Source organism: Perissodus microlepis, chromosome 20 (genome assembly GCF_051167445.1).
Source record: "Perissodus microlepis isolate ML-2025 ecotype Zambia chromosome 20, ASM5116744v1, whole genome shotgun sequence".
In the NCBI taxonomy this organism is placed as follows: Eukaryota; Metazoa; Chordata; class Actinopteri; order Cichliformes; family Cichlidae; genus Perissodus; species Perissodus microlepis.
In genome coordinates this window covers 31,503,455-31,515,523 of record NC_140480.1, presented here as the reverse complement: position 1 = coordinate 31,515,523, position 12,069 = coordinate 31,503,455, and positions in this window count along the sequence as shown.

The window sequence follows — 12,069 nt, the reverse complement described above, 5'->3', positions numbered from 1 at the left end:
AAGTCAGTAAATCTGCTTGCAATATCTTGTCTCCGTGTTTGGTGTGTCCTTCCTCTCTTTCTGGTCTGTCATAACTCAGTGTCTGTTTCTCTGCAGTCTCACAGTCAAGCCCACAAGTCTTAGTCTGACTCTCAGTCTGTTACTTCCTGTTTTATTTTGATATTCTCTCTTCCTATGATCACTGTTTTCAGTTATGCTTCCTCTGTATCTTTAGTGAGTAGCTAGTTCCAACTGTGTTTCCACCTGTTTTCCTTCCTCTAGTTATCCTGTGTATATTTATATCATAATAAAACAGGAAATAACATAATGGGAAGCTTGAATATGAGATGAAGTCTAGAAAAAGAACAAGGGAACCTGAGAGTAGAAAGTAGAAGTAGATAACTATAATTATTAAACCTAAAGACTAAACTTAGAGCATCAAACAAGTGCCTGTAACTGGGAAATAAATAGAAAGGAAATACATCAAGGTGAAAACTAAACAGCAAATAAACTAAGAATCAAATGGAATACAATTAAAGATAAAGAAGAAATACAAAATACTGGGTCAAAGACCCAGGACCATGACACATGTTATGTTAAAAACTTTACTTTCTACATCATTTTGTAATGTGAGCCTAGCAAAGTACATCTCTCATAAATGTTGTTTCAAATTTCAAACAAATTTACAAGCTACTATCATCCATCAAGCAGTGCGGCTTCGTAGCTTAAAAAGCTGTACTAAATAATTTTTTGACAGATTTTTGAGCGGCGTGTACCACATAAAATTAGTTTGAGGTCAGTAAGCACAACCAGAATTCATACATTACGCGCACTGGATTATAAGATACACTGTTGAAAATTAAAATCACAGGATTTTAAGTGCGCCTTATAGTGCGGAAAATACGTTAGCAGTGAGATGTTGTAGAAACCTGATGACACAGTTGTCAATAACAGAAATTGAGTTTTGAAGTGATCGAACTATATAGAGAGCATACATGCTGTTTGGTTTTACAAGTTTCTAGAGAAATGTTGTTTGCCATTTCTCATAAGAAATTTGTCACATTTGAGCCCACTGATCACTCTATAGAGGACACATACTGATGCGGGTACTATTTCTGGCAATAATAATGGTTAACATGATCAGCAAAAAGCTGTCATCAAGACAGTGAGAGACTTTGACAGTGTTTTGTAAATAATTGCCGTTTTACACATTCAGAATACACAGAGCAACATTATCACATTTCACATTCATACTGTGCAACTATTAAACACTTTTCACTTCCGCTTTTTACTTTCATCTATGGAATAGATGTGAACTTTGACTACTGCTGTGTGTATTGCATGGTAAATTTAGCTGATCTGATTTTTTGATTGAATCAAAGTTGATAAGTGTGAACAGCAACAATTAAACTAATGCAATGAGATGAAAGATACTAAACATATTTTTATTCTCTCTCTTCTTCCTCTGTAATTCATTTTGCATAATATTATGTGTAAAGAAGCAGGTAGATATGTGCCTTGCTGTGGGAGAGGACGGGCTGAATGTGCATATTTAGCCCACTAGATCAAGGTACTTACAAACTGTATTGTGCAATTTACTTAAATTTGTTTGTTTGTTTTTTGGAGGGGAGGGGATCCCACTGATGATGCTGAAGTCTGAAAAACTGACAAAAACACACGTATCAAATATAACACACTAGCGCCAGGGGTGTTCGGCTCCAGGCCTCAAGGGCCAGTCTCCTGCAGGTTTTAGATGTGTCTTTGATCCAACACAGCTGATTTGAGTGGCTAAATTACCTCCTCAACATGTCTTGAAGTTCTCCAGAAGCCTGGTAATGAACTAATCATTTGATTCAGGTGTGTTGACCCGTGGTGTGATCTAAAACCTGCAGGACACCGGCCCTTGAGGACTGGAGTTAGACACCCCTGGACTAGGTATTAAGGCATTACACTTTTATGCACCAGTGAAAAAATTACTGGATTTCACGCTGACCACAGCAGCCAGGCTCAGAGGAGCGCTGATTTACACAGAAACAGAGACACAATAGCATCATTAATGAATTTCTTATAACTTTTTTGTTTTTGTTTTCAGTTTAAACAACTACAGTATTTGTATCTGGCTCTTTGACTACCCAGTACTTGACTTTGAAATGTGTAGTGTGCTCTTTTATTATGATTTTTATTTATTTATTTGTTATAACTGAAAAAAATATTGATGAAAGCATTGTGTGGGAAAAAAGTAAAAAAAACAAATGGAAATCTGAAAGGCACTAAAGCCTGCAAGGAACTTAAAGAGACAAAAAAGCCAGATGATAATTCGTATAATGATAATGTCATGACAGTTATTATTACAAGTGTTTCAGGGGAAGAAGAAACATTGCCTACTCTGTTGGTGTCACGGTTCTGGGTCCGTTGGGCCCAGTGGTTTGAGTTTATTATGTTTTGGTTTATTTTTGCATTATGGATTGTTTTCTGATGTTCTGGTGCTTTGTTTATTATTATCATTATGGATCTGTTTCTGTTATTCTTGGTGAGGGATCAGTTCTTAGGTTTTGGGTTCTCATGTGTATTGCAGTTTCTGCTCAGTGTCATGTCTGCATCTGGTTTAGTAATTCTTGTTTCCTGTCTTATTGTGAAAGTCTTTGTCTTATGTTAGTGTGTGCAGCTTAGCTCCCCGTTTCGTTAGCCCTGATCTCCCCCAGCTGTGTCTCCCTTCTGTTGCCCATTCCCTCATTACTACCCTGTGTATTTAAGCCCTGTGTTTTCCCATGCTCGGTGTCGCGTCGTACCCTCAGAATTATGCCTGTGTGTTCAGTTTTCAGTGTCATTGTTCAGGTCACGTTTTTGTTTATCACCAGCAATAAAGCTAAGGTTCTCAGTTTCAATTCAGTCTCAGAGTCTCGCATTTGGATCCTCCTCTCCATCCGCCTGCACACAGAGCCCTGACAGTTGGACAAGAGAAAATGAACAACCTGAATAGGCAAACTCGAAATCAATGCTATGATTGGATGATGTGGCTCAGCTTGGAGAAAAGAATCACAACTCAAATTAATTTGTAATGTGAACTCCCATAGATTTACTTTGTGTACAAAGTTTTTAACAACTGAATTCAACAAAATGTCAGCAGATGTTTTCACAGGTATCTGAGCTAAATTCCATTTCCTACACTAACAGTATAATATGTATTGTCTTTATAAAGATTGAACTCAGTGAATAGGCATCATCCGCTTACATGCAAATTCATCTCTGCTACACTTGATGTAACAAAACACTGACCATGAGCAGCACAGCCACTGTGCACCAGTCCAATACAATCCTCTTTTACTGTGAATTCACCACAGTACTGTAAGCTGACCTCTTTACCCTGCACAAAATTAGCATTTTCATGCAACGCCTTAACAACACAACATTAGTATACTTGGTTTGTTTTCACAATGCAATGTTTCAAAACATGAAAATACATAATTTATCAAAACACATCATATACAGATCCAATATGTGATTAACAGTGATGATTTTACATGTAACTAAATCTGCAATTTATCAAGTCTCACTGAGCAGCACTTATGTTTAAATATAACCTCTCTTCTTCCTCTCCTGCCTTTCTTGCATCTTTATCTCTGACTAAAGTTATCTGGTAATCAATTATCTCCCCTGTGAAATACAGTAGCTATAACTCTAGCAAGCAACACACTGTGCAACAAATGCACACAAACAGTTTATGTGTTTGCTGATGTTTGTTGAGCTATGTTGTATTTGAAATTATCCAACAGTTAAAAAATATTACTTCCTTTATGCTCACTCTTCTTCTGTTGCTGCATACAGAACTACAGCTGCTACAAGTTATGGAGATCTGCACTCGTTGCAGTGTTGTGCCAAGCCTTCCCACTTTAATCCCCTTAGTATAAAAGCTATTAATGATACCATTTAAGCTAAAGTAACAAGTCTGTTTGAAAATGTAAGGAGTAGAAAGTACAGAAATTTCTTAACAATGTCAAGAGTAAAAGTTGTTAGAAAAATAAATACTTTGCAAAAGATACCTGTTACTGTGGGAACTGATGAAGTGTCTGTACTTTGTTACTTTCCACATGTATTGCTTTTTCATCATCATGTCATGCTTTGCCATGGGACCCATCAGTAGTCAAAGTCATTCTAGAAGCAAGTATTGCAACTTGGCTGCTGCAGGTGCATGAAAAAGAAAAACAGTTTAGAAGTTTGAGAAGGTCTGAGTTTGTTCTTACGTTGGATTCCTCTTTTTAAATGGCTGAATTATTATTCATTGAGGTATTGGGTCAGGTATAATTTCTACATGCTAAAAAATATGTACTTTCAGGAAACGGGGATCAGTTTCTAGAATCAGGTACTTCACATTTGTCAGGTGAAGGCTCAGATCCTTCTGAACCATCTATGGAGCCAACATAAGGCACTAAAAGATCTTTCACAGGTTTTAGTCAGGCAACCTGAATGATACTTTTCAGTTAAAGGAACATTAGAGTCCAGTAGGTTGTACATACTGAACGTGTCTTGAACAACACCAGACTCACCCATACAGTTCAGTTTCCCCCAATCATCACTTAGTCTTCCTCTTTAAAGTCAGTGTGGTAATGCAGTGTTGACAAATGTGGCTCAGACAAGACGTGGCCTGATGCTTGACTGCATGTCTGAATTCCATTAACCAGTTCCTTTTTCACCAGTAAAACAACACTAAAGTTCATAGAAAATCCTGTGATTTAGAAGAACTACAGACCTCACTATCTATAGTTAAAGTTGACTAAGCAACTGTTACGACCCCCTCTGCTAGGCGACAGGAGGGGAGAAACCTCTCACGAAATCTGAAGGGGTTTTATTACAAACATTAAACTAAAAACCGACAGGACTGTTCAACAGACCACTGGGGAGACAATTAATACACAATGAAAAGAACAGGCAAGAATAAAAGCTAAGGGTTAACTAAGGCAAGCTGGCAGCACACAAAATAAAAGCTAAGGGGCAAGCCAGCATCACAAAACTAATGAAACTAAGTTCAGCTGTATACCAGGTTTAAACAAAGAGCAACACAGCAAACAGGTTTAACAAACAAGTTTCACATGCAAAGCAGACGAGGAGGCCACTGCAGGTTCACTTCAGAGCAACAGTTCCCTATAGTGTGAAGGATCTTCAGCCTTTTATACTCCCAGTTGCAGACAATCAGCCAGTCAATTGGTCATGGAGTGGTCATGGGATCTCCAGGCAGCCAATCGTCCGCGAGGTCTGGCACATTGTGATCTGCATAAAAGAAGGCTGGCACAGGACTCCCAGCAGCCAGTCATCCACGAGTCCTGGCACACTTAGATTTGCATAAACAAAAGGGTAGTCTCACTCTCTCCAAGGCCCAGGGCCATAACAGCAACAAATAAATCCATCCAATACCTCAGTCTACAATGATCCAAAACTGATCCAGTTTTAGATCATTTGACAATGATCCAAAACACACAACGAGGCAACAAAGACTGGCCCAAGGATTGGATCGAGAAAAAGGTCTTGCAGTAGTCCAGTCAGTCTCTAGACCTTAATCCCATAGAAAAAGGGAGCTGCAGGTTTGAGTCGCCAAACATCAGCCCTAAAACATTGATGACTTGGAGAGTTTCTGCAAAGAGGAGTGGGACAAAATTCCCCCTGAGATGTGTGCAAAATGTGTGGCCAACTACAAGACATGTCAGTAGTCTCTGTGATTGCTAAAGGTCTTGACACCAAGTACTAAAGCACGTTTTGAAAAGGGATCAAATACTGATTTCATTCATGAAAATTATTCATGAAATTATAGACAAATCATTTCTTTGTTAGTGAGCAAACTTACAAAATCAACACAGGTTCAAATAACGACGTCGCGTCGTCTGTGTAACTCAATATTAATCTGTGTACTTTGGTCACCTCCACGCCTCTCTGCCCTGCTTTCTCCGTGCCTTTCCCGTGTGTCCTCCGGTGTCCTTATGTTTTCAGTTTTGTTTATTAGTTCTCCCAGTTTAGGTTTATGTTTAGTTCAGCCCTTGCTTTTGTTAGGTTTTGCGCACTGTAAATAAACTCATTCACATCACCGCCGCAGTCTGCTACTTGGATCCTCCTTCCCATCTCCACATGACTGCTGTCCCAGCCGTGACAGTAACATTTTTGCAAATAGGCTTTATATTCTCAGCTAAGAAAATATTAAAAATGGTCACTAGCTAGTAGGAGTGCCAATATGAAGAATTAAATATGACATGAAATTATTAATTAAATGTGTCATTAATTAATTAAACTTGGAAATTATCAAATATATAAATAATTTATTGTGTTTTAAATGAAATGAACTGAAAGAGGAAACCAGCAGATGTCGCGCTAAACAACAGCAGCACGTTTAAGCTTGATTAGCTGTTGTTAGAATTTATTTAATATTAATTTCTAGTATCAGCTGATGTTTGCTGGAGCCACAGCTGTAAAAGCTGCTGGTCATGATATCGGTTTGGATATGTGTTGAGAGGGAAACATGAAGATGAAACTAGGAGATGTCCTTACTGAATCATCAGAGCTGAGCAGGTGATGGAGAAACAGGTTTACCTTTTAGGTGACATGAATGAGTTGAAGGGAAGTTATGAACTGTTTCTGAGAGACAAATAACAGCAATATCATTTTCTAAGTAGCTGACAGCTGGTAACTGTGCAGGGGCGGGTCTAGCAAAGTTTTGCCAGGGGGCCAGGTGGGGCATTAACAGAGAAAGGGGGGCACAAAGAAATACTTTTCTTTCTTATTGTCATTTAAAATGTCTCGCTTTTAATAAATAATTATCTGAATCTTACAACCAAAGTTTTTATCTGACATAAAATGTATAGAAATCATACATATAACAACAAGACTGTACATCACTGTCACAACAGCGTTTGTTTTCATTAGAAGGTTTTATGGCTTTTCCTATAATACCTGGCGGGCCGGCCTCTAGTCAAAATGGCCGGGCTGATTTTTTTGCCCCATTCCAGACACACAGTGAATTAATCTGAGAAAGTGCATTAAAAAATAAATGGCCAGCGGTGCACATCGCAAATTAGCTTGCACAGACACATTAGTTGTGCCGCTTCTTAATGACGGTATCTCAGCTAACAACTCCAACTACCAGATTCAACTTGTAATTGGCTAAAAATAACTTAACCTACTGGCGAGAGGGACGTTGCAAGCTGGTAGTTTTTTCAAGCGATGTTGAAATTTCCACATTCCAACACTTCAAATGCCTCAGAAACCTGTCTGTTCAGGTCAGCATCAGCACCATGGAAATACACGGATACATCCATAGACTCGAGACAGAATTCACAATGCATTTTTGGGACTTTCAGATGTATGGACCAATTTTTTCTTCTCTGATCAAACCAGAAAGCTTTAATGAGCAGCTGGAATTGTCTCGCATTAACTGGCTAACATTGAAATGCAGCTGATTGAACTGAAAAGCTCGACTCTGTGGGGGTCAAAGTTTTTAGAACTACGAACGCAGCTGGAATCCACAGCTGTGCGTGTTCATGGAGCTTGCATTTTCACCTGCTGGACATCACTACTTGAGAAGTTTAACTGTCTTCAGAACATTGCAGAGGCCTTATTGACAGTATTTGGCTCTACATATCTGTGTGAGCAGATTTTCTCTCACATGAGTGTCCTCAGGCAGCTGTCTGAATGCTGGACACTTGGAGACCTGTGTCTCTGAGTGGGAGACTAGAGATCACATTAACATGTGTATCCCTGTATTAACAAACCTGCCCTATTGGCCCAGTTTATTTATTTTTTATCATTGTTGTGATCATAAATAGCATTTGTATTTTCTGTTGTACAGTTCATTTGCTGTTATGGAGTTCTTGTTATGGATAAAAAGTGTCTTTTTTTTGTTTCAAAATAGATGATAACTATTCGCTGATAGCTGCCAACATCTGCGAACAAATATAATTCTATAAAGTTGTTCTATATAGTGTGTAACTGTTAATATAAAGCATTATTACATTTATTGCTAATACGATCATATGGCACATTGACTTCTGAGGAAATTTTAGATGGCACTCTGTTCTAATAGAACATTATGGTCAACAGTTTCGAAAGCTGCGCTTGAGGTCTAGCAGGACACGCACAGAAATGACAGAGATAAGGCATCTCTGTGCGGGGAAGAACGCACAGAGAACTAAAGCTGTTTGTGTACTGCGATGAGCTCTGAAACCTGACTGAAACTCTTCAAATAAGCCATTCCTCTACAGATGATCTGTTAGCTGTTTGACTAATACAATTCTCTGAGCTGGACAGAGCCATAGAAGTTCCTTAACCCATCCTGCTGATGGAGGAACAGGATGAGCAATGTCAGAGCCTTAAAAAAATTAACTCCAACAGCCACTGGTGTGAATGTCTCTAATTAAACAATCAGAAATGGACTTCACGAGGGTGGTCTGAGGGTCCAGTGTCCTCTCGTGGGCCCTGTGTTCTGTGGAACCTGATTAGCATTTACAGTACTGGAATTGGAATATCCATTCCAACTATGAGAGTGGGTTCACCCTGGTCACATGTGACAAATGTAAAAGGGTCTGAAGAAGCCATAGACATCTGCCTGTAACATCATTCAAAATGACCTGTTTGGTGGTGGGTCAGTGATGGTCTGAGGAGGCCTATCCATGGAGGAAAGCACATAACACTAAAGGCTTGGCAAGCCCACCCTTTCTGCCATTAGGTATCAGGATGCCTTGGTCCACATCTGGGAGGACATTCTATAGGACATCATTCATTGTCTCATTAAAAGCATGCCCTGACACACAGTTATGCGTACGAGCCGATGGGGGCCATAAAAACAATTTGTAATGCTGCAATGACATTTCAGCAGAATGGACTAACCTGCCAAATTTTTTTTATTTTTTTTTGCTTTTTATTTCTGGGTTTCATTTCCTTGAAATGGTGTGGCAACATTTTATTCCTAACACATTTCCCAATCCACAACAGTATAGATATTCAGCATTTTTTTTCTCCGTTGAGCTCTGGTGTGTGCATGTTCCAGTAAAGAACTACATTTCAGGAATTGAAAGAATTATGACTGGAAAAGAAAATGCTACTTTGGCAGGTTGTGGTTTGCAGCTCAGCTGCAGGACAGAGGTGGAGCAGTGGGTTCCGGGTTTGGTTTTCAGTGGAGGCTGACCCTGATCTGATGACTTAACTGTGTATGGCTTGTAGCAGAGGCAGGCAGCTGAAAAGCTGCTGCAACTGTCAATAAAATATCAATAAAAATCAATAAAAAAACAAACACTCAACATGCAGTGCTGTACTTTATTGTATACCAGCCCCATCAATAGCTATAACCAGTCAGTGCTCTGAGTCACAAACTAACATCTGGTGCTGTGGTTACAAATGGGGAAGCATAACCTGATCCTTACAGTTGCGTTCATTGCAATGCAATGCAGTCACACTTGACTTAATTCTTGAAATTTTATAGTCCAACTTCCACATCTGGGTGTATGTTGTCTATTGCTAAACTTTATTAGAAAAACATAAGCTAAGGGGGTTTAAAGTTGGGGATAATCTCTAGGAAACAAAATTCAATGTAATGTCCTTTGAAATGAATTAAAACACAAAAACATGGTGCATGTTAACTTTCAGCTTACCTTTGGATTTCTCTGACCTCCTCTTCTTGCAGAGCCACCAGTAAGATGAATAAGATGGTGATCCTATCAACTGGAATCAGAACCAAATGAGGCGGCATCTCAGCTGGTGCTTAACAGAACAAATTTAAGTCCTATCAAACATCTAGGCTTTCACACTGTTTCTACAATCCTTTGTAAAAGAATATGAAAGAAATTTGCTCAACACTAAATATTCCAGTCAACTGTATAAAGTTATAAAGTAACACATTACTGTAATCACATTACATTTTTCAGTAACACAGTAATGTAATACATTACTATTGTAAAAACTGTTTTAATTACTTTACAGTTATAACTATTTTATTACTTTCATTTAAATATAATCTTCCATTATCAGACCAGGCAGATAGAAAGGAAAAAAACATCAAACAAATCATTCGTTTTGTTTTCTTCTTGCACACTTATGAAGCAATCAGCTGATTTAAGTTCATGTGCTGAGAGATGGGAAATGGTGAAGCAGTTTACAATTTTCCAGGAGCAGAAATATGAACACACTATTTCTGTCTTTCGTTCTTTCATTTTTTTAATTGCACAAAAGGACAAGAACACGATGATGAAATGGAAACTGTGTCAAGGACAGAAACAACTGTATTATACTACTAACATACCTTTAACTTTGCAAGCATCTGCACTGACAGTTTGCTAACACAAAAGCCAGTGAAACCATTATCTTGGCCTCCTGTAACACTGTGAGGAATCATTGACAAGTGAGGACTCATTTTTGACCAGGCGATGTCCTTCAGTGTGCATATTAAACAAATATGTTGGACTGTTGTTCTTGCATTTGTGCATTATAGCGACTCAGAGTGATGCTAAAAAACAAGTTAATGCATTTATTATTTCTAGGCTGGATTATTTTGTATCACAGTAGATTTGTTTTCTTTGTGGACATGCTATAGTCAGCTGACCTGTGCCCTGCTCTGTTCTGAGGTTTTACTGCTCTTTGTGGATTTAAGCCAATTAAAGTAATATAACAGTGTTACATGACTCTTTCTGGCTGCTTTACAACCACAATAAAGGTGGAATTTGGCAAGTGTAACATCATGGTCTGAAATTCAAATTAATGACGCCTTCTAGAGGCAAGTCCTGTTACTCAGCAGCTATACTAAATGATATATGAGCACTTATTTGTTATTTTCATACATTATCTAAATCAATTTTCATTTAAATATCAAAAATTGCATGTATTGAATATCCAATCAAATTTGACTTTGCACACAAGCACTGAAGTTATACATCGTATTGATTTTAAAGTTCTGCTGCTTACTTTTAAATGCCTAAACAACCTTCCCCCAGACTATCTCACCGACCCCCTCAGTCTCTATACTTCCAGCCGTTCTTTACGATCTGCTGGTCAGTTACTTCTGGCCCAGCAGGCACCGTCTGAAGACTAGGGGTGATCGTGCTTTTGCCTCTGTATCACCAAACCTCTGGAATAGTCTTCCTGCTACCGTTCGTGCCTCTGACTCCATTCAATCCTTTAAAGCGCACTTGAAAACTTACCTATTCAACCTGGCTATATATATATATATATATATAGCACCTTTCAAGATAAAAATCACAAAGTGCTTCACAGAAGCTAAAACCTAAAAATAAAAAGCAACCAAAAGCAAGTTTAAAAAGATGAGTTTTTAGCTGTTTTTTAAAAGCGACCACTGAGTCCACAGATCTCAGGCTCAAAGGGAGAGAGTTCCACAATCTGGGGGCCACAGTTCCAAAAGCTTTGTCGCCTTTTGTTTTCAGCCTCGTGTGTTGTGTTGGACAGCAAGCAAGCCCTGGTCACATGACCTCAGGGACCTGCTGGGAATGTATGGATGTAAAAGTTCACTTTTATATGTTGGTGCTTGTCCATGCAGAGCCCTGAAGGTCAAGGTCAAAACCTTAAAGTGGATTCTGAATTTAACGGGGAGCCAGTGCAGCTGAATCAGCAGGGGTGTGACATGGGAAAACTTGGAGGACTTGGAGGACTTGGGCAGAAGCTTTGCAGCAGCGTTCTGAACAACTTGCAGACGCTCCAAAGAGGCTTTACATAAACAAGTAAACAAAGAATTACAATAATCCAGACGAGATGAAACAAATGCATGAATGACAATTTCTAATTCGGAGCGCGATACAATGGGACTCAGCTTAGCAATGTTTCTCAAGTGATAAAAACAGGAGCGAACCAAAGATTTTACATGGGCATCCAAAGTCAGAGCTGAGTCAATACTAACACCAAGGCTCCTGATAGACGGTTTTGCAAATGTAGCAAGTGGACCCAAGTTTTCCATAACACTAGGTACAAAATTTTTTAGGAGCACAAACAAGAACTTCAGTCTTCTCCTCATTTAGTTGAAGAAAGTTTCCAGCCATCCAACATCTAATGGAGTCTATGCACTTATGCAAAATCTGTAGCTTGGAAACATCATGGGGCTTAAAGGAGATA